This window comes from Anabrus simplex, chromosome 1 (genome assembly GCF_040414725.1).
Source record: "Anabrus simplex isolate iqAnaSimp1 chromosome 1, ASM4041472v1, whole genome shotgun sequence".
NCBI lineage: Eukaryota > Metazoa > Arthropoda > Insecta > Orthoptera > Tettigoniidae > Anabrus > Anabrus simplex.
The window spans coordinates 117,104,735-117,125,597 of record NC_090265.1 but is presented as its reverse complement, the minus strand read 5'-3'; the positions used below and the strand labels follow the sequence as shown (position 1 = coordinate 117,125,597).

Here is a 20,863-nt window from a genome sequence, read left to right as displayed (position 1 = left end):
AATGTTATTTATATTATGTGGAATATATGAAGGTATAAAGTAGTGGTGAGAGTAGCCACAACATGAAAGTCGTCTATTTAGTCTATGTTCAGAGAGATTGTTGTTAATTTCCAAAGTTTTTTGCATAGTTTGTTATATAAGGGTTTTTTAACTTTATGTAAGTTTAAAGAGATCTCTCTGACTCTTGGAAAAGAATAATTTTAACATAGAGAGTGAGTGATTTTAAATCTGGTTAGTCTGACTCTAAGTCTGATTAGTTAGAGTGATTAGATTAGCTAGGTGTATACCGTAAAATATGTTTCTTTTGTCTAAATTTTTATTTTCTAATTAAACAGCTGATTTCTGTGAGAATATCTTGTTTTTTATTTGTAACTTTCAATCTCGGGATAATACCGAGATCCCGGGACTGACCAAGTGTAATCCCGAAATCCCGGGATTAGAAATAAGGGCCGGGATTGAATTCCCTAGTTCGAACTCCACTGTCGGCAGCCCTGAAGATGGTTTTCCGTGGTTTCCCATTTTCACACCAGGCAAATGCTGGGGCTGTACCTTAATTAAGTCCACGGACGCTTCCTTCCCACTCCTAGTCTTTCCTGTCTCATCGTCGCCGTAAGAAGACCTACCTGTGTCGGAGCGACGTAAAGCAACTTGCAAAAAAAAATATATATATATATGCCTGCTACCTTATAAGTTAGAGGCCTATCTGTTAATACCTTAAAGACTTGCAAAGTTAGTTCTTCTAAGAAATGTCACGTTAGGTTCTTACATAGAAACAAATCAACAACGTCTTTATTTTTTTAAAGACTGGATGACAACATAAAAGTTTGTGCATTTGTGGCTAATGTAGTGTTATTTTCTCCGCTTTTACTACTAAAAGCAACTCCCTCTACCTTTCCTCCTACCGGGCGATTTGACCGTGCGGTTAGGGGCGTGCGGCTGTGAACTTGCATCGGGAGATAGTGGGTTCGGATCCCACTGTTGGCAGCCCTGAAGATAGTTTTCCGTAGTTTCCCATTTTCACACCAGGCAAATGCTGGGGCTGTACCTTAATTAAGGCCATGGCCGCGTCCTTCCAGCTGTTAGGCCTTTCCTATCCCATCGTCGCCTTAAGACCTATCTGTGTATACAATTATGTATACAATGTAGAATTCCGTAGCGACGCACGAGTACACCAGCTAGTTTAAAAATAAAACTACCATTTCACTCAGCGTGAATAAAATTATTTATAGCCTAGATTGTAGTGCCTTATTCCCCAAATTTATAGGTCCTATCCGTATTGTTATTAAATTATCTTCAGCCAAGTTTTCGTGATGCTAGTACAGACAGACAGACAGACAGACAGACAGACAGACAGACAGACAGACAGACAGACAGACAGACAGACAGACAGACAGACAGACAGACAGACAGACAGACAGAGATACGGAAAATAAATAAGTGATTTTCCTCGTTGGACAATACAGTTATAGTTAGTTGCAAAATAGCGTCACGTTTTGTGTTGGGGGTTTCAGCGCTAGTATACGCCCAGCGCCGGGTCAAAAAGAAAGAGGTTTTCACGACAAAAAGACAAAGTCACGCAATCAGTGTCCTGTGTGAAAGACGTTGAGGAGTTCAGTTCTAGTACCTTTGAATTCCACACAGCGAACAAGGAAGTACCAAATACAACCACTATTGATAGAAAGAAGTCAACAATGAATCTAGACGTAGTGTCCGTGGACTGCGAGGGAAGTCGCTGTTTAGTGATTGCTCGCATCTCTCTGGCAGAGAAGTGGTATTCTAGACGTTATTCCTCAGCTCCTATCCAACGGATTCAAATGCAACCAAGTGTAGAGAAGTTCTGGATGTCTCTACTATAATATTGGCAAATTTCATGAAAAACGGACTTGAAATTTGAGCGTACATGAAATTATGACATGATGACAGACAAGTCTCTCCATCGTATATGCTATCAACTCTCTCATATCCGAACCGAACGTACGCACAGACACAACATTTTTTATATGAATAATATTACAAAAGAGTATGTTTATTGGGACGATTGCACAGAAAGTTTGTCTAAGAAGCCTTTCTCGTGAATAGTCGAGAATTTCTTCTGATGACGCAGAGCACAGTTCTCTGCGAAACGTAAAGAATTTCACCTTATTTTCTTGACACGGCATAAGCCCAAAAGCCTATACAGTATCATGTCTGTAAGTACGGGCCGTGAAAGCATCAATAGCTACATTATTATCTAATTTGTTATCTCAAATCAAGTCTGCCTCTGTGAGTTAGCTGCCACCGCCGGAGGTCCGAGTTCGATTCCCGACTCTGCTACGAAATTTGAAAAGAGGTACAACGACTGGAACGGGGTCCACTCAGCTTCGGGAGGTTAAATGAGGAGAGGGAAGATTCCCGCCTCAGCCATCCTCGAAGTGGTTTTTCCGTGGTTTCCCACTTTCCATGCCGGGATGGTACCTAACTTAAGGCCATGGCTGCTTCCTTCCGTCTTCCTTGTATATCTCTTCGAATATTGTCATCACCACGAGGCCCCTGTTCAGCATAGCCAGTGAGGCAGCTTGGGCGAGGTACTGGTCCTACTCCCCAGTTGTATCCCGCGCCAAATATCTCACGCTCCAGGACACTGCCCTTAAGGTGGTAGAGGTGGGATCCCTCATTGAGTCCGGGGTAAACCAACCCTGGAGCTAAACGGATTAAATAAATAAATAAATAAATAAATAAATAAATAAATAAATAAATAAATAAATAAATAAATAAATAAATAAGTAAATAAATAACAATAATATCAAATCAAGCTCACTTGCAGATGAATTTTAAAACTTTATAAAATTATGTTTTGAAGTATGGAACAGCAAGTATTCCATACTTACTTTGCACGGCGTTTGGATTCTACGTATCTACGTAACTTTTAAGAAACTACCTTAATCTTTTTTATATGGGCCACCCGTATGGGACCAATGAAAAACACGGCTCATCTATGAACTAGAATTGGTCCAGCGAAAGGCAGCAAGGTTAGTGCTTCATTCTTTCAATCCTATAATTAGTGTAAAAAGCAAAACCATCTCCGTACAGTCCATGATGAACCTTGAAGTAGTGGAAGGTAAAGACTTCCACTTTCTGGACCGCGGCACTTAGCTCTGTGCCCTGCCATTGATCATGTCTTTACCGTCTTGGCTAGAAAGCCGTTTAGAAGTAGAGTGACAAGTGCGACAGAAAAGTATGGGTGTGAGGCGCTGGGACGTAGAATGAATAGGGAACTGTACAATGGCTATACGAATAAGCCAGCTTGGAATGAGTTAAACAATGGACTAGAAAGCCCTCTTACATAAGCAGAACTGAATATGAGCGTAAATTAAAATTATACCGCAGAGAACTGTGGCAAATATTCCTTTGAATAATGGGGAATTCATAATTACAGCAGTCTCTGAGCCTTTTCCCAGAAATGTAAGATCCTTCAAGAATAGACTTCAGTATCCTGTAAGTTTCGTGCAAATTTCTACGTTTTCTTTGTTTCAGTTTTTTTTTTTTTTTTGGCTACTTGTTTAATGTCGCACTAACACATCGGAACCCACTGTCAGCAGCCCTGAAGATGGTTTTCCGTGGTTTCCCATTTTCACACCAGGCGAATACAGGGGCTGTGCCTTCATTAAGGCTACGTCCTTCCCACGGCTAGCCCTTTCCCGTCCTATCGTCACCATAAGACCTATCTGTGTCGGTGCAACGTAAAACAACTTGTAAAAAAAACGCATGGAAAGGTTACGGCAAAGGAAGAATGAGAAAGGGATAGGGTTGGGAAGGTAGTGGCCGTAGCCTTAATTAAGGTAGAGCCCCAGCATTTGCCTGCTGTGTAAATGGAATCCACGGAAAAACATCTTCAGGGCTACTGCAGTGGGATTCGAACTCACTATCTCTTGAATGCAAGCTCACAGCTGCGTGATCCTAATCTCACGGCCAACTCGCTCGATTAAAGTGTTCTACTTCAGTGTTAAGCACAATCTAACGGAAATCGTAGAATTTAGGCACTGGAAATAAACTTACCTGTATTAATAATAACAATGGCGTACGGCCTCCCAAGAAGTCTGGTGCGGATCTTTTACGAATAGACAACCTATAGGCGATCTGCACGTCTGTGAGGATGGGGCCGTACCTAAGATGATGTCGAAGATATTACAAATACCCAGGTCCCGAGCGAGACAAACTAATCACTTATGGTTAAGACTTCCCGACGCCGCCCGGAATCGAACCCAGGACATATTGGATCAAAAGGCAGCATGCTAGCCATTTATCATTTGCATGTGCCAACAATCACTGCTGATCTGCATTTAGGGCAGTCGCTCAGGTGGCAGATTCCGTATCTGTTGTTTTCCTAGACTTTTCTTAAATCATTGCAAAGAAAGTGGAAATTTACTGAACATCTCCCTTGGTAAGTTACTCTAATCCCTAACTCCTCTACCTGTAAACGAATATCTGCCCAAATTTGTCCTCTTGAATTCCAACTTTATCTTCATATTGTGATCTTCCCTACTTTTAAAGATGCCACTCAAGCTTATTCGTCTACTGATGTCATTCCACGCCACCTCTCCGCTGACAGTTCGGAACATACCACTTAGTCGAGCAGCTCGTCTCCTTTCTCTCAAGTCTTCCCAGCCCAAACTTTGCAACATTTTTGTAACGCTACTCTTTTGCCGGAAATCACTCAGAACAAATCGAGCTGTTTTTCTTTGGATTTTTCCGGTTCTTCAATCAAATAATCCTGGTGAGGGTTCCATACACTGGAACCATACTCTAATTGGGGTCTTACCATGGACTTATATTCCCTCTCCTCTAAATCCTTACTGCAATCCCTAAATACCCTCATAACCATGTGCAAAGATCTGTACCCTTCATTTACAATCATATTTTATGATTACCCCAATGAAGATCTTCCCTTACATTAAGACCTAGGTACTTACAATGATCCGAAAGGGAACTTTCACCCCATCAACGCGGTAATTAAAACTGAGAGAACTTTTCCTACTTGTGAAACTCACAACCTGACTTTTAACCCCGTTTATCACCATACCATTGCCTACTGTCCATCTCACAACATTGTTAGTGTTGAATATAAAATACTAAGCTAGTAGTAAGTCATTGTACTGCATTGTACGTCGTAGTGTTAAAGCAATGGAAATATGTGGGTGAGAATTCATGCGATTACCTTGTAATAGTAAATTTTGGGTGAATTTCTAAGTGTCTTCGTTCTAATTAAATACGTTACACGTAAGGAAATATTTTAAGTTATTTTCCGCAAATTACATATGAATTTCTTTGCGATTGCTCTTAATCATGGCACACTTCGCTCATGTCATTTTTAATTGTCAGTTTTGTTTTAACGAACTTCCTTTTTATTTCTATTCTTTTATCGTTAAATATCTTGTTTCGATACTTCTTGTAATGTTTTGTTTTCACAGAATTGTTTGTTGTACGTTTTTTGTCCTTGTTACGTAATGTTTGCTTTAATCTTCTTTTTCTTAATCTGCTTACCCTCCAGGGTCGGTTTTTCCCTCTAACTCAACGAGGGATCCCACCTCTACCGCCTCAAGGGCAGTGTCCTGGAGCTTCAGACATCGGGTCAGGGGATAGAACTTGTTTTAATTTTACCTCTTTATCATGCTGTTGTAAGTGAGCATTGCCATCAGGATATCTCCCAGTTTCAATGTAGTTGTTAATAATAATAATAATAATAATAATAATAATAATAATAATAATAATAATAATAATAATAATAATAATAATAATAATAATAATAATAATGATAATAATAACGTATATTATATTTATATGATATTATATTATATTATATTATATTATATTATATTATATTATATTATATTATATTATATTATATTATATTATATTATTAAAAATCGTCCTTCCTGAAGTCGGCGTCATTTTAAGAGGACATCAAGTTTAAACTTCAGAATCTCTACAAAAATACACTGACTTAAATTTTGTGTTTCACTTATTGGGAAATGTGTGGTAGTCTTCCAGGTTAGGCCAACGGCCGTAGCCGTGTTGAAACACCGGATCCCGTGAGATTTCCGAAGTTAAGCAACATTGGGCGTGGTCCAGATTTGGATGTGTTGCAACGCGCTGTTGGTGGGGGTAAGGGAATGGAGGAGCGGAAAGGAACTGGCCACCCTATCGTACGTAAAATCCGGCTCAGACACACCTCTGCGGAGTTTCGGACCTGCCTTCAGGCAGAATATACCCTTACTTTACCTCTAGGTGTGGCATGATCATCACTCCGCTGTCATCCGTCAGAACGTATAAAGAGGAATTAGGGATTATAATAATTTATCAAGAGAGATGTTCGATAAATCTCCAACATCTTTGAAATTATTTAAGAAAGGACTAGATAAAGAATTGATAGGGAATCTGCCACCTGGACAACCACCCTAAATGCAGATCAACTGTGATTGATTGATTGATTGATTGATTGATTGATTGATTGATTGATTGATTGATTGATTGATTGATTGATTGATTGATTGATTGATTGATTGATTGATTGATTGATTGATTGATTGATTGATTGAACCCGCCAGCTTTTGCTAGAAGACCAGCGCTCTTACCGTCTGAGCCACTCAGAATCGGTTTTTCCTGTCAACGGAATATTTATGGAATGAATTATTCCAAATGCACTTTTCTTTAGATTTTGATGAAACTGAAATATGAAAAAATAATTCTTTATCGGTACATAAAGACGTACAAACAGTTATTTCACATTACCTCAACTTGGCATAACTGACAGGACGTTCCATGTAAAGGGGGATTTAAGACAATGCATCCCTTTACAAATGATTTTAACTGCACAAAATGTTCGGTTGCATTATGTTTTGGCGCCATTCTCACCTCCGTATACAAAACTATGCAACTAATCAATTTCTGGATATTATCGAAACCAGGCTAGTTGGCTGTGCGGTTAGGGACACGCAACTGTGAGCTTACATGCGGGAAACTGTGGGTTCGAACCCCACTGTCGTCAACCCTGAAAACGGTTTTCCGTGGTTTCCTGTTTCCACACCAGGCATGTGTTGAGGCTGTACCTTAATTAAGGCAACGATCGCTTCCTTCTCACTTCTAGACTTTTCCTATCCCATCGTCGCCGTAAGACCTATCTGTGTCGGTGCGACGTAAAGCCCATTGGAAATATATATCATTGAAAGATTAAAACACTCTTCAAAATGGAAAGACTTTGACATTATTGATTAAGTCTTCAGCCATATACTCACATGAAACATCTGTTTCAGCAGTCTTTGTAATAAGAAACAAATACAGCAACCAAATGACGTTGATGCCAAATATGAAAGACATTTCGTAAAAGAATTAACAGATGTGTCAAACTGAATAAATAACAGTAACTATGACAGGAGAAGCATGAGCCTGAACAAATTATTTGTAGCCTAATGAGGACGTAGAATTTAGAAATGTAAATGTAACTTAGTACATTACAATCAGTAACCTAAAAACACACTAAACACAACTCAAAATAAGAAATCTACTCTTATATTTCACCGGTTGACAAGTGTCAGAAGGTAAGACTACTGTATGTAATGCATTTCAACACAAATATTATGTCCTTTGTATGCATGATGAACGGCATTACGAGTTCGATTCTTGACGTTCTTACTTCAACAGCCCTATGTAGAAGGGAACAAATCGAAAAATGTCTTATGCAGCCCCGTCTTGCTCGGCTATTTCGGTTCTATATTCCAAGAATTATATTTTAAAAGTACTTTTCTCTGATATGTACTCACGTATCGGTTATTGACTGGTCCCTCACCACTTTTATTTTGTACCTCTGCTCGTCAACTATAAATGTTTGAATTTGCATTCCCCTTATCGCTTAAAGTAAAACTTTTGTCAAATTTGAATTTTGATACATTAAGTTATAATGATACTTGTAATAAAGCAATCAAGTTTTAATTTTGATACTTCGGAGAAAATACATATGTAAAATATTGAATTGATACGTTGATATTGTCAAGAGATAAGAGTTGTGATAAGCAACAGAGTGGTGTCAAAAGGGTTTCTCGTAAAGGATTATCGGCTCTTTCAAACAAGTAGTCACACTATTCTACATAAAAAGACAATTAAGCAGCACTAGACTCTACACATGTAAAAAGGATTTTCAACTGTAATGTTAATAAAGTAAAGATGCGGGACAAATTAATAGTATGGCAGATTACACCTACAGATAATTGCTACTTAGCCATCTGTCTCAACTTAAGTCAAAATTATCAGAGAAATAATGTTGAATTTTGGTGCACTTTTAATGAAAATGGATTTACATGACGCAATAGGACTGCGAAACTGTGGTAAATCGTTTTTATAACTTACTCAGCTGTTCAGTGGAAAGTCCATCACAAGGTCCAGTTCAAAGGTGCACTACTTTAGCTGAGAACATTTGGTAGTTCGTTGTGAAGTACTTACTCGCACTGTGACAGTCAGCTCAGAGTGAACGCACGCATTCCTATCTTTGAGGTCGCGCCCTCCTTCCCTCGATATCAGTAACTTCTATTTGCGGTCCAGCAGATGAACGTTCGGCCAAAGGCAAACTATCTGATTTACTTCTCCTAGGAGACAGGATGATCTCTTCGCCTTACGTGCTTGCACGGCAGCACATTCTATTTTTGAAGTAGTGCATGTTCAACATACTTCCGAATGATATCTCTTACAAATACATTGGACAATGAGTCTGAAATGTGTGTAAACACTAGTTTATTGATAGATTGTTGTTTGTGTTTGGGTCATGACATGTCTAAAGCATTTGATAGGGTGGATCATGGGAGACTACTGGCAAAAATGAGTGCAATTGGACTAGACAAAAGAGTGACTGAATGGGTTGCTATATTTCTAGAAAATAGATCTCAGAGAGTTAGAGTAGGTGAAGCTTTGTCTGACCCTGTAATAGTTGAGAGGGGAGTTCCTCAGGGCAGTGTTATCGGACCTTTATGTTTTCTTATATATATAAATGATATGAGTAAAGGAGTGGAATCGGAGGTAAGGCTTTTTGCGGATGATGTTATTCTCTATAGAGTGATAAATAAGTTACAAGATTGTGAGCAACTGCAACGTGACCTCGAAAATATTGTGAGATGGACAGCAGGCAATGGTATGTTGATAAACGGGGCTAAAAGTCAGGTTGTGAGTTTCACAAATAGGAAAAGTCCTCTCAGTTTTAATTACTGCATTGATGGGGTGAAAGTTCCTTTTGGGGATCATTGTAAGTATCTACGTGTTAATATAAGGAAAGATCTTCACTGGGGTAATCACATAAATGGGATTGTAAATAAAGGGTACCGATCTCTGCACATGGTTATGAGGGTGTTTAGGGGTTGTAGTAAGGATGTAACGGAGAGTGCATATAAGTCTCTGGTAAGACCCCAACTAGAGTATGGTTCCAGTGTATGGGACCCTCACCAGGATTACCTGATTCAAGAACTGGAAAAAATCCAAAGAAAAGCAGCTCGATTTGTTCTGGGTGATTTCCGACAAAAGAGTAGCGTTACAAAAATGTTGCAATGTTTGGGTTGGGAAGAATTGAGAGAAAGAAGAAGAGCTGCTCGACTAAGTGGTATGTTCCGAGCTGTCAGCGGAGAGATGGCGTGGAATGACATTAATAGACGAATAGGTTCGAATGGCGTCTATAAAAGTAGGAAAGATCACAATATGAAGATAAAGTTGGAATTCAAGAGGACAAACTGGGGCAAATATTCATTTATAGGAAGGGGAGTTAGGGATTGACTATCCTGCACTAACCTCCTTTTCATTTCTACGTAACTACATCTACTCTAATCTGTTCGTCGTCTTCGTGCCTTCAATCAATCAATCAATACTGATCTGCATTTAGGGCAGTCGCCCAGGTGGCAGATTCCCTATCTGTTGCTTTCCTAGCCTTTTCCGAAATGATTTCAAAGAAATTGGAAATTTATTGAACATCTCCCTTGGTAAGTTATTCCAATCCCTAACTCCCCTTCCTATAAATGAATATTTGCCCCAGTTTGTCCTCTTGAATTCCAACTTTATCTTCATATCGTGATCTTTCCTACTTTTATAAACGCCATTCAAACCTATTCGTCTACTAATGTCATTCCACGCCATCTCTCCGCTGACAGCTCGGAACATACCACTTAGTCGAGCAGGTCTTCTTCTTTCTCTCAATTCTTCCCAACCCAAACATTGCAACATTTTTGTAACGCTACTTTTTCGTCGGAAATCACCTTAATCAATCCCTACAATTCTTCCAGCTTAGAGCCCTACACTCTCCTCAAAAACTAAGTGAACAAGTCCTGGGTGTCTTAAGATGTGTCCAGTGTCCAGTCATTCTGTCTCTTCTTCAGGCCAAATTTATGACAAATCGTTCTCCTCTCGCCAATTCGATTTAGTTTCATTCATGATTCGATCTACCAATCTCTCATTCAGCATTCTGTAACACCACATTTCAAAAGCTTCTATTGTCAAATTTTCACAAGTTGTTACTTCCAAGAATGAAGGTTTCGGCAAAAGGAACAGATGTGCCACGAATGGGGTGAAAAAAAAATTATGCCTAAAAAATCTAATACTGACCAAGAGAGGTCGGATTGTAAGGATTAAAGTGAAGAGTCTCATACAAGTAAATGAAGATGTACTAGACTTAATTAGAACCCCGGGGCCACCAGCCCACACTGCCAAGTTGAGAGCTTCTTACAACAGCCAGGCAGCCAGGGGATAATGTGTTTGTATTCTGCTATCTCTACCCACAGGAGGATTCCTTCATGATACACATTCCAATGCTTAGCTCAGTAGGTGAATGACGAAAGAAAATTTATCAGTATTTTAAAAGCCATGCTCCTCAATTTTGTAATTTTTATCAAATACTGACTGAGTAGATCGGACAGGACACACCGATAAGCTTTGACTGCATAAGGGACACACTGGGTTCGGACTTTTCGGCAGTGGCCCTGAATTTTGTGGTACACGTGCTAACTTTCCTGTTCCTGTTTCTGTGTTCTTTGTATCTAGTTCTGTTCATTTGGTAACTAAAAGTTATACTTCCTTTCTTCGGTCATTTCAAATGTATAAACACTTTCCTGTTTTCATTTCTTCCTTATGTGTTTTGTAAATATGTGTAGGCTGTTATTTATTGCTTAGTTATAATATTAGTATTAGTAGTAAGTGCTGTTAATACTGTTTTTATTTGAATTTATTATATCATCTGCAATTGGAGAATCTGTTGATGATAAATAATCAAATCAAATCAAATCAAATCAAATCAAATCAAATCAAATCAAATCAAATCAAATCAAATCAAATCAAATCAAATCAAATCAAATCAAATCAAATCAAATCAAATCAAATCAAATCAAATCAAATCAAATCAAATCAAATCAAATCAAATCAAATCAAATCAAATCAAATCAAATCAAATCAAATCAAATCAAATCAAATCAAATCAAATCAAATCAAATCAAATTAAATTAAATTAAATTAAATTAAATTAAATCAAATCAAATCAAATCAAATCAAATCTAATCTAATCTAATCTAATCTTGTCTGCTTCTGATTATAGCATCACCGAAAATCTGCAATAATTAGCATGACCATGTTATGACTATAAACTACTGGCAAGAGGGAAATCTTGCATTCAAACTCTTTACACAGTTTCAATGGTGAAATTACCCTTTCCAAGGTACTAGCGGCTAGTGTGCCCTTGAGACGTCACTGCCGGACAATGCAATGACAGTGCGCTATGGGAGAAATGTACCTTCACTTGTATAAATGCCTGCCTTTGGTAAGATGTTAATGTCACGACTGAAATGGCCTATAAAACTTGATACTGATATGAAAGGAATCTTGTATGAAACCCAAAACTTGACTAATTGTTCCCGATTAACCTTGAATATCAAATCGTATTTGGAGTGGTTCCTTCTTGATTTATTTATTTACTTATCGTATGGCTTTTAGTGCCGGGAGTGTCCGAGGACATGTTCGGCCCGCCTGATGTAGTCCTTCTAAGGTGGACGGGTTCTGCCTTGTATGGGAAATGCGTGTTTTTGTAGTGCAGGATTTAGTTATGTGTGGTGTGTGAGTTACAGGAATGTTGAAGACAGTACAAATATCTAGTCCCCGAACCAGGAAAAATAACTAGTTAAGGTTAAAATCTCCGACCCCACCAGGAATCGAACCCAGGGCCCTCCGAACTGAAGGTGACTATACTGATCATTCAGACAGGAGCCGGTCTCTCTCTTGAAAAAATGTACTCTTACAAACATCTGACAAAGTTTTCTTTCAAAAATATCACTTGTGCTAAACTTAAAGCAACATATGCCCGGTCATTTCTGTTGAACAGTTGATTCCTTTTCATTATTTGTCGTTCTGAGGGGCAAAATAGGACACACATAGGATTATTAGTCGAAGATAGTTTCTTCTGTTGTATCAATTTGTGAATAATCAGTGAACTGATTATGAATGCTTCAAATTTTTTATGTTAGCATTAATTTATTCTGTACTACATTACGTAGGCATTTACGCATTTCAAATCGTTCAGACTGTTCCTCAAGATCAGTTGAAAATTTATAAAATCAATTATTATTATTAGAGTCGTACAATATTTATTACATTTAGGCGATGTATAATCTACTATCTCTTGAAACTGTTCTCAGAAGTATTTTTAGAAGAAAACTTTGTTGTACGTGATATTATATGTATGAATTGCAAATATGAAAACCTATAGGTAGCCTCCTCAAACATTTAATGAAACTAAATTCGTATTTTGAAGGAATAGCTTAGGAATATCCGTCACTGTCTAGATGACGAGAGGCTGCCTAGTTGAGGGCGTAAGAGCATGCTCATTTCTTCCAGAAAGACGTGAATTAAATCAATCAATCAATCAATCAATCAATCAATCAATCAATCAATCAATCAATCAATCAATCAATCAATCAATCAATCTTGATCTGCATTTAGGGCAGTCGTTCAGGTGGCAGATTCCCTATCAGTTGCTTTCCTAGCCTTTTCCTAAATGATTTCAAAGAAATTGGAAATTTATTGAACGTCTCCCTTGGTAAGTTATTCCAATCCCTAACTCCCTTTCCTATAAATGAATATTTGCCCCAGTTTGTCCTCTTGAATTCCAAATTTATCTTCATATTGTGATCTTTCCTACTTTTATAAACGCCACTCAAACTTATTCGTCTACTAATGTCATTCCACGCCATCTCTTCGCTGACAGCTCGAAACATACCACTTAGTCGAGCAGCTTTCCTTCTTTCTCTCAATTCTTCCCAACCCAAACTTTGCAACATTTTTGTAACGCTACTCTTTTGTCGGAAATCACCCAGAATAAATCGAACTGCTTTTCTTTGAATTTTTTCCAGTTCTTGAATCAGGTAATTCTGGTGAGGGTCCCATACACTGGAACCATACTCCAGTTGGGGTCTTACCAGAGACTTACATGCCGTTACATATTCTCCACCAGGGAGACGAAAAAGCTGGAAACGATATTTCCACCTCTGTAGAAGCACATGTCTCTCAAATTCACTCAGCCGGCATCAGATATGAGTACCAGGTTAACATCTAAGCCACAAAGGTGGCCCGGCGTTGAGGTAACCATTACATTCCGCAGAGCGGCCTGCTTACGATTGGCAGAAGCCTTCACTTCTCCGCTGGCATTCATGGACTGTATGGACATGGCTTTGCTTTCCCTTTGATTTTTAGATGATGCCAGTGTCATCAGTTACGGACAGTACGACTAAGGAAGGCATGCTCGATGAAGTTGCTATAGAGTACGTTTGATGGCCACACGGGTAACAGTCTTCTTCGTATTTTTCCACTCATGCGCGGTCGACGTAACAGTCATTCAGACAATAATTCGGGCATTCCGTAATTATCCACTGTATTTACCCACATATCATCTACTGGCAGCTTTAGCACTTTCAATTGGAACATTACATGTCAAATTGGACAAAAACTGCAAACAACTATATGAATAAAATACGAAAATTTTAAAATAGGTGTAGAAAGGCTTCCGAATGAAGATTATTAATTTAAAAATATGTTCCGAACTGCAGTAGCACCAATAGAAATGCCATTACATTTGCCATAAATAATATTCTATCTGACTTCCGAGACTCATATTTCAGTCATCCTTAGAGACAAAAAATTTCACGCGTAAAGTAATGGCTTTTTAATGATATGTAAATTACGTTATTTGTTTTTGATATTACTGAGATAATCATTAAAATGCTAAGTTTATACCAAAAATGGAAAAAAATTGGATACATCATTGCTCTTTGTTTTGGCTTTGTTAAATTTATGCGGCCGTGAATGATATACGAATTTAAAAAATAGTAACTCTACAAGTGGGGGGCAACGCAGGGTGTGCTCAACTGAAGTGATGATATCAGTTCATGTGTGGTTGCATAAAGCTTCGAAAAATGAACAAATAATTTAATTTTCATACAAAAAACCACTGAAGCTTTTTAAACGCAGTCCGTCTTCTGCTTTGTAGAAGGAAACAGTAGTGACTTTCAAAATACATTTTTAATGTGAGGAAGTAGGTCTAGTAAATAAATATATTTCCAGGACGTTTTAATAAATAAGTGAACTCTCAGTACTGTTATTATTGTCCGACTCGTTGGCTGAATGGTCAGCGTACTGGCCTTCGGTTCAGAAGGTCCCGGGTTCGATTCCTGGCCAGGTCGGGGATTTTAACCTTCATTGGTGTGCTGGGTGTCTGTGCTGTCCCCAACATCCCTGCAACTCACACACCACACATAACACTATCCTCCACCACAATAACACGCAGTTACCTACACATGGTAGATGCCGCCCACCCTCATCGGAGGGTCTGCCTTACAAGAGCTTCACTCGGCTAGTAATAGCCACACCAAATTATTATATTATTACTGTTATTATTGCATTCTAGATGGCATTATCCTTACAAGCATAATCAAATAAAGGTTCTATATTTAATAGTTTTACCGGGCGAGTTGACCGTGAGGTTAGCAGCTGTGAGCTTGCATCCGGGAGGTACCGGGTTCGAACGCCAGTATTGACAGCTCTGAAGATGGTTTTCCGTGGTTTCCGATTTTCACTCCAGCCTAATGCTGGGGCTGTACCCTAATGAAGGCCACGGCCGCTTCCTTTCCTTTCCTAGGCCTTTCCTATCCCATCATCGCCATAAGACCTATCTGTGTCGATGCGACGCAAAGCAAATTGCAGCAAGTTAGTTTAATAGTTCCTTCATAATATTTCTGAAAATAGTTGACAGTCGGAAAGTTGTACAATATTCAACATTTAATATAATAGTAAAATGGCGTGTGGCCTTAGAGAGACCTGGTACAAGTCTTTTGAGTGGACGCCCTGTAGGCGACATGTGCGTCTGTGGGGATGGAGTTCCACCGAAGATGAATTCTAAATGAAGACAGTACAAACACCCATCCTCAAGCCTGAAGAATTAACCAATTAAAGTTAAAATACCCAACCCGGCCGGGAATTGAACTCGGAACCCATTGGACCAAAGGCTAGCACGCTAAAAATTTAGCCATGGAACCGGATATTTATTATAATGAAAAATCTTGAACAGAGAAAGCTGATATTCTGCACAAGTAAATATCACTAAACACTATATTTTTCTAAGATATTGCTTCAAACTTGAAAATTACTCAGTTCTGTGCAACTTGAATAGGAATGGGCCAGGACTGTGACGATAGCAACCATGTCTCAAATTAAGGTACAGCCCCAGAAATTGCCCAGTGTTGAAACAGGAAACAAAAATCTATCTTCCAGGCTGCCAGTCGTGAAATCTGAACACTACGAATCCGCAATGCAAGACTACAGCGACTCTACACGACCCTTATCGTGTACTTACTTTAAAAAACCCTCAAAGACATGACAGTAACAATGCTTTAGTTGATAGCTATCCCAGACGAGATGGACGTATTATTTCCACGGTATAACTAAAATTCCGTAAACATCGGTGAGGGTACAGTTTCACGTGCAGGATGTTCCGAAATATGTTGGGATTGTTCGGGTTGTTGGGGGGAGGGGGGTAGTTCGTCCCTAAACAAAAACAGTTACAAAGGCCCTGTCATCATATAGCCTACGAGCTACGTCTGTTTTAGTTATCAATCAATCAATCAATCAATCAATCAATCAATCAATCAATCAATCAATCAATCAATCAATCAATCAATCAATCAATCAATCAATCAATCAATCAATCAATCAATCAATCAGCATTTAGGGCTGTCGCCCATGTACCAGATTTTCTATAAATTGTTTACCGAGACATTTCTTAAATGTTGTCAATGCTATTAGCTGAAGGGGAGGTGATAATTCGGAGGCGTCCAGTATCAAAACCGGCCAAGTCACAAAATTTACGAAAATGAGTTAAGGTTATCAATTTGAAGTAGAAGAATAGCACTATCAGGTGAAACAAGAATATGCTTAAAAATCGTCCATGTCTTCATGTTATAGACCACTGAATTCTCGGTCGTGGAACAGAATCGGTCAAGTCATGCAGCCAGTGAATTCAAAACCGGCCAAGTCAAGGAACGAGCGACAATCTTTATGACGCAGCATTATTGTCTGGAATCTTGTGTTGTTACTGTACCGGGCGGTACACCTCCACGCCGCTAATTTAAAAATTGCGCCAGTTGAAACTCCTCTGCTGGAGGAAGTCTGAACTTTATCTACGCTATTAATTCTTTACCTTCTCAGAAGATGTCACCACGTGGAAAATTTTGAGTTTTTGAACTGTGTCATTTTTGATGTGTTTTTGTTTCGCTTGAAGTAAGAAGTGTGAACTTTCTCTTCTAGAGGACACTACTGAAGATCAACAATAGTGCACCCTAGTGCGGAGTCAAAGAGCTATTTTGTTGGAGAAATTTTTATTTCAAATGTTTGTTTCTTGTTAAATTTATTTCTGTTATTGTTTAAGTTGGCTGTATACCCCTCTTTTCCCCCTTGTTTTAGATTTATCCAATCCCGAATTTCTTTTAGTAATTTCCGACCAATCCGATGTATCTTCCCCCAACTTGGATATGTTTCTGTACCCTAGTCAATAAAGTAATTGTGGGCGGGTGTTTTCATTCCCCTAACGCCTAGAACCTTCCGCGAGAGGATATAAACTGCTGATTTTTGGGTCTCTGCGCCACTTCTGTTCCATCTTTCAGTGTGTAAAGTACATAGCAGGAGGCGGGAAGCGCCTCTTTCCTCGGCAGCGGTCAACAACAAGGTAATGGCCGATTAATAACTTCTTTCTTTGCTAGATCAGCAGTTTAACTCTCGGGGCGGGTTCGAAGCATTCCTCCATGTAACCTTTTCCTAAATGTAACTACTCTTTTCATATATTCTCTTTTAAAGCTACATACTGGGATAGAGAGTGCTAACCCTCTCGAGCTCCCACTCATATTGTTTTGAGGTGAACTTATTTTTCTCAACCTATTCTTCGTTAATGTAAAACAAATTATTCTCTTTTTAAGTCACCTCTTTAGTATGGGATTAGCCCTTGTATTTACGGCCTAGTGCCAAGTAGGTCTTAATCAAAGTGTATTAGGAGTGCAAGTTCGCCTCCTCTCAAATTGTTATTTTAGAGGTCATTTAATTAACCTCCTTTTCATTTAATAGACCTCAGTAGATTGGGTATTTTACCCCTGTGTTTACGTCCGTTGAGGACAGCTTGAAGGTGGAGTTTGGTGTGGCCTGGGAGAGGCTTAAATTTGAGAGCGAGTGGCTCTTTTTGAAAATTGAGTATTGTATGCCTCGTGGAGGCTTTTCAGTGTAATTTGGAGCAAGGGCTCCTAGGCATGAATGGGGTTTTCTGCCCCTCTGTTGAAACTTGTGTCTGTGGGGTAAAACTGAGCAGATTGCCCTAGCATTGTGCAGTCAGGGCGCGAAGCCCAAATCCTGTAAATATTGTAACTACCCTGTGAACTTGCTACTTTGTACCTGCCATGCTTGTTATTTCTTTGTTTTGAAAAGAAAATATAACCTTGTTAAATTTTAAATTAATTTTACTCTTAGTAGCTTGAGACCTGTTCACCACCCCGCACCTTCTTTCACGCATAACTACCACAAAAACTCGGTAACAAGTGGTAGCAGAGCGTGGTTGAATGGGTCTCAATTTAGCCCCTTTTGACGGCTAAACATTGTTTGTTCCGAACCCTAACCATTTTTTCAGTTGCTGGAATTTTTGAGTTTTTCAAAATTGTTCTGTCATCATGCCCGGCCCTCGCGATGTTCTCCATCTTAACTATTTGCGCAAGGAGGAGTTGATTTACGAATTGACTATTAGAAATGTGCAAACTGGAGGCACGGTTGCAGTAGACACAAATAAGCTTAGAGAGTCCCTTGATTTGCCCATTTCCATCCCCACCTTGGGAGAGAAAGAAATTGACGACTCTCTTTCCACGATCACGGAGAATATTACTGGGCTAGCTTCTGTAGTTAGTTTTTTTGATGAAAATGATCCTTCTCCTAATCAAATTAAGCGTGTGCAAGCTAGGCTGTTTCATTTTTCAAATAGAGTTAACGATCTGTTGTCTCTAAAGTTGAATGACGTTCAGAAGAAGGAAGCTAGTACGCTGCTTGAAAATATGTCTGAATTATCTAGCAAGGTCACTCAATTGTTAACTGGGGAGGTTCCTCCCAAAACTGATCAACCCGTCACGGTGAATGTAGGTAGCGGGGAAGAGCCTCATAAGGGAGAAGTCAATAGGAAAACCATTGCTGCTCAAACAACCTCTGCCCCATTGGACGAGTCTGAACGCCGTAACTCATTAAATAATGTACGTTCTGAATTAACTACTTTGCCATTGAAACCTTTACCTACTATGTCACCCGGGTTTAGTAGCTTGCCTCATCCCTCGGCAATGTTGCTCAGAGGTATCTCTAAGTTTTCCGTTAATACCACCAGTGACGTAATTTCATTTTTAAGATTTCTAGTTGAATTTCAGGATCATGCCCTTGTTTTTTCTCTTTCTCCATGTCAAATTTTGCAAATCATCTATCCTTATGCAATTGGTATTCTTTCTGACAAAATAGTAAGAGCCATAGCCGAACAGTCATCTATTGAAGATTTTCATGCACACTTGCTTGCAAATTTTATTCCCGCCCGCGCGAGGTCTTCTCTGATTCAGAAGTACTATTATCGTGTACAGCGATTGGATGAGAACTTGGCTGATTTCATACAAGACATTAAGTTTTATACTAGGGTGTTTGCCCTTCATTTTCCTGAAGATCAGATTGTACAGGCTATTGTAGAAGGCATTTCACCATCTTATAGGTCATACTTGTGTTTCGCGGCGTGCCCGCAAACTTTCTCTGAACTTGAAGCGTTGGCCGTCTCAGCGGAAGGAGTTAGGTACGCCGATTCTTTGCGTGTGGCAAAAGAACCCCCTCCTTCGTTTAGCAATACTCGGCCTCCACCTCGCCGACCAGTCACACCCCGTAAATGTTATGCTTGCGGGTCGCCTGACCATTTTCGCAATAAATGTCCATTGGTCAAAACTAGTAGGGCAAATAATGGAGCTGGTTCAGCACAAGGCTGTTTTAAATGTGGGGCTTTCTCACATATTGCCAAGAACTGCCCAAACTCGAATAGCACCCCCTCCGGCTCAACTTCTGGTGCAGATTCTACCTATGCCAATAATAATAAGTGACTAGTGGCTTCGGCTGAGTCGACTAGTCCATCTTCCCGAGACTCAGCCCCTGGTAAACAGGTTGTAAATTCAGGGAACGAGCAATTTTCAAATTTATCTTTTGAAGGTCCCAAAGAGTGTCTTAGGATCGCGGCGGATTTCCCCGCACCTGTTCCTTTTCTTAAGATTGAGCTAAATAACGAGCCTATAACAGCTCTCTTAGATTCAGGCAGTGTTTGTTCGATTATTTCGGCTGAATGGTATTCTAAATTGAAATCTGTTTGTAAACTACCTGACTATGTCTCATCTCCTGTTCAATATGTTTCGGCTAATTCATCCCCATTAGAAATTCTAGGTTCCTTATTGGTCAAAATTCGTATTTTTAAATTCGCATGGAAAGTTAAATTGTTTGTGGCCAAGCTCTTGTCTTGCCCCATTATATTGGGAGCGGACTTTATTTCTCACACTGGTCTTGTGCTCGATCTTCAGAGTAGGTCTTGCGCTTTCAAATTTGCCTCTAATTGTAATATCCCTCTATTAAAGTGTAATTCTGTATCATGTTCACCTATTTCGCCTACCCAGGATGAGATGTCGTTAGACCTTAGACATCTACCTGAGGAGCAGGCTGATAGTATTCGTAAGCTGTGTCAGTCGTTTCCAGAGGTGTTCTCTGATACTCTTGGTGTTACTGACCTTATTGAATACAAAATTGAGGTCACTGATTCGATTCCTGTCCGTTTTCCACCGTATAGGCTATCTCCACCTAAAATGAAGGCTCTGAAAGAAATTATCGATCAGATGTTGAAGGATTGTATTATTAGGCCATCTAAGTCGGCGTATTCTTCGCCCATTTTTCTAGTTCCGAAACCCCAAGGGGGCTTCAGGCCTGTCATTGATTATAGGGCTCTCAATCGGAAGGTGGTGTTGCAATCTGTGCCCCTTCCTGACCTTCATTCTTGTTTTTCATGGTTTCGTAAGGCCAAGTTCTTTACTATCTAGGACTTGAATCAGGCCTATAATCAAATTCCCCTTGCCGAAGAGTCTAAACATCTTACAGCGTTTGCCACGGACTGGAACTTATACGAATACAACCGCGTGCCTTTCGGGCTCCCCACCGGAGCAGCTGTACTCACTAGGCTACTAGATAGGGTCTTCTCCGACATCAAATTTGAGTACTTATATCACTACTTGGATGATGT

At 39.4% G+C, this 20,863-nt stretch overlaps 1 protein-coding gene across 1 annotated transcript in view; it reads right to left on the bottom strand.

Annotated features, from left to right (window-relative positions):
• Nucleotides 1-8,447, bottom strand: part of LOC136857537 (leucine-rich repeat-containing protein 15) — a 98,463-nt gene extending 90,016 nt beyond the window's left edge. Inside the window, exon 1 of the mRNA XM_068225015.1 lies at nucleotides 8,380-8,447. The gene's annotated coding sequence lies outside the window, so the exon portion shown is untranslated. The remainder of the gene's footprint in view (nucleotides 1-8,379) is intronic.
• Between the last annotated feature and the right edge of the window lie 12,416 nt (nucleotides 8,448-20,863).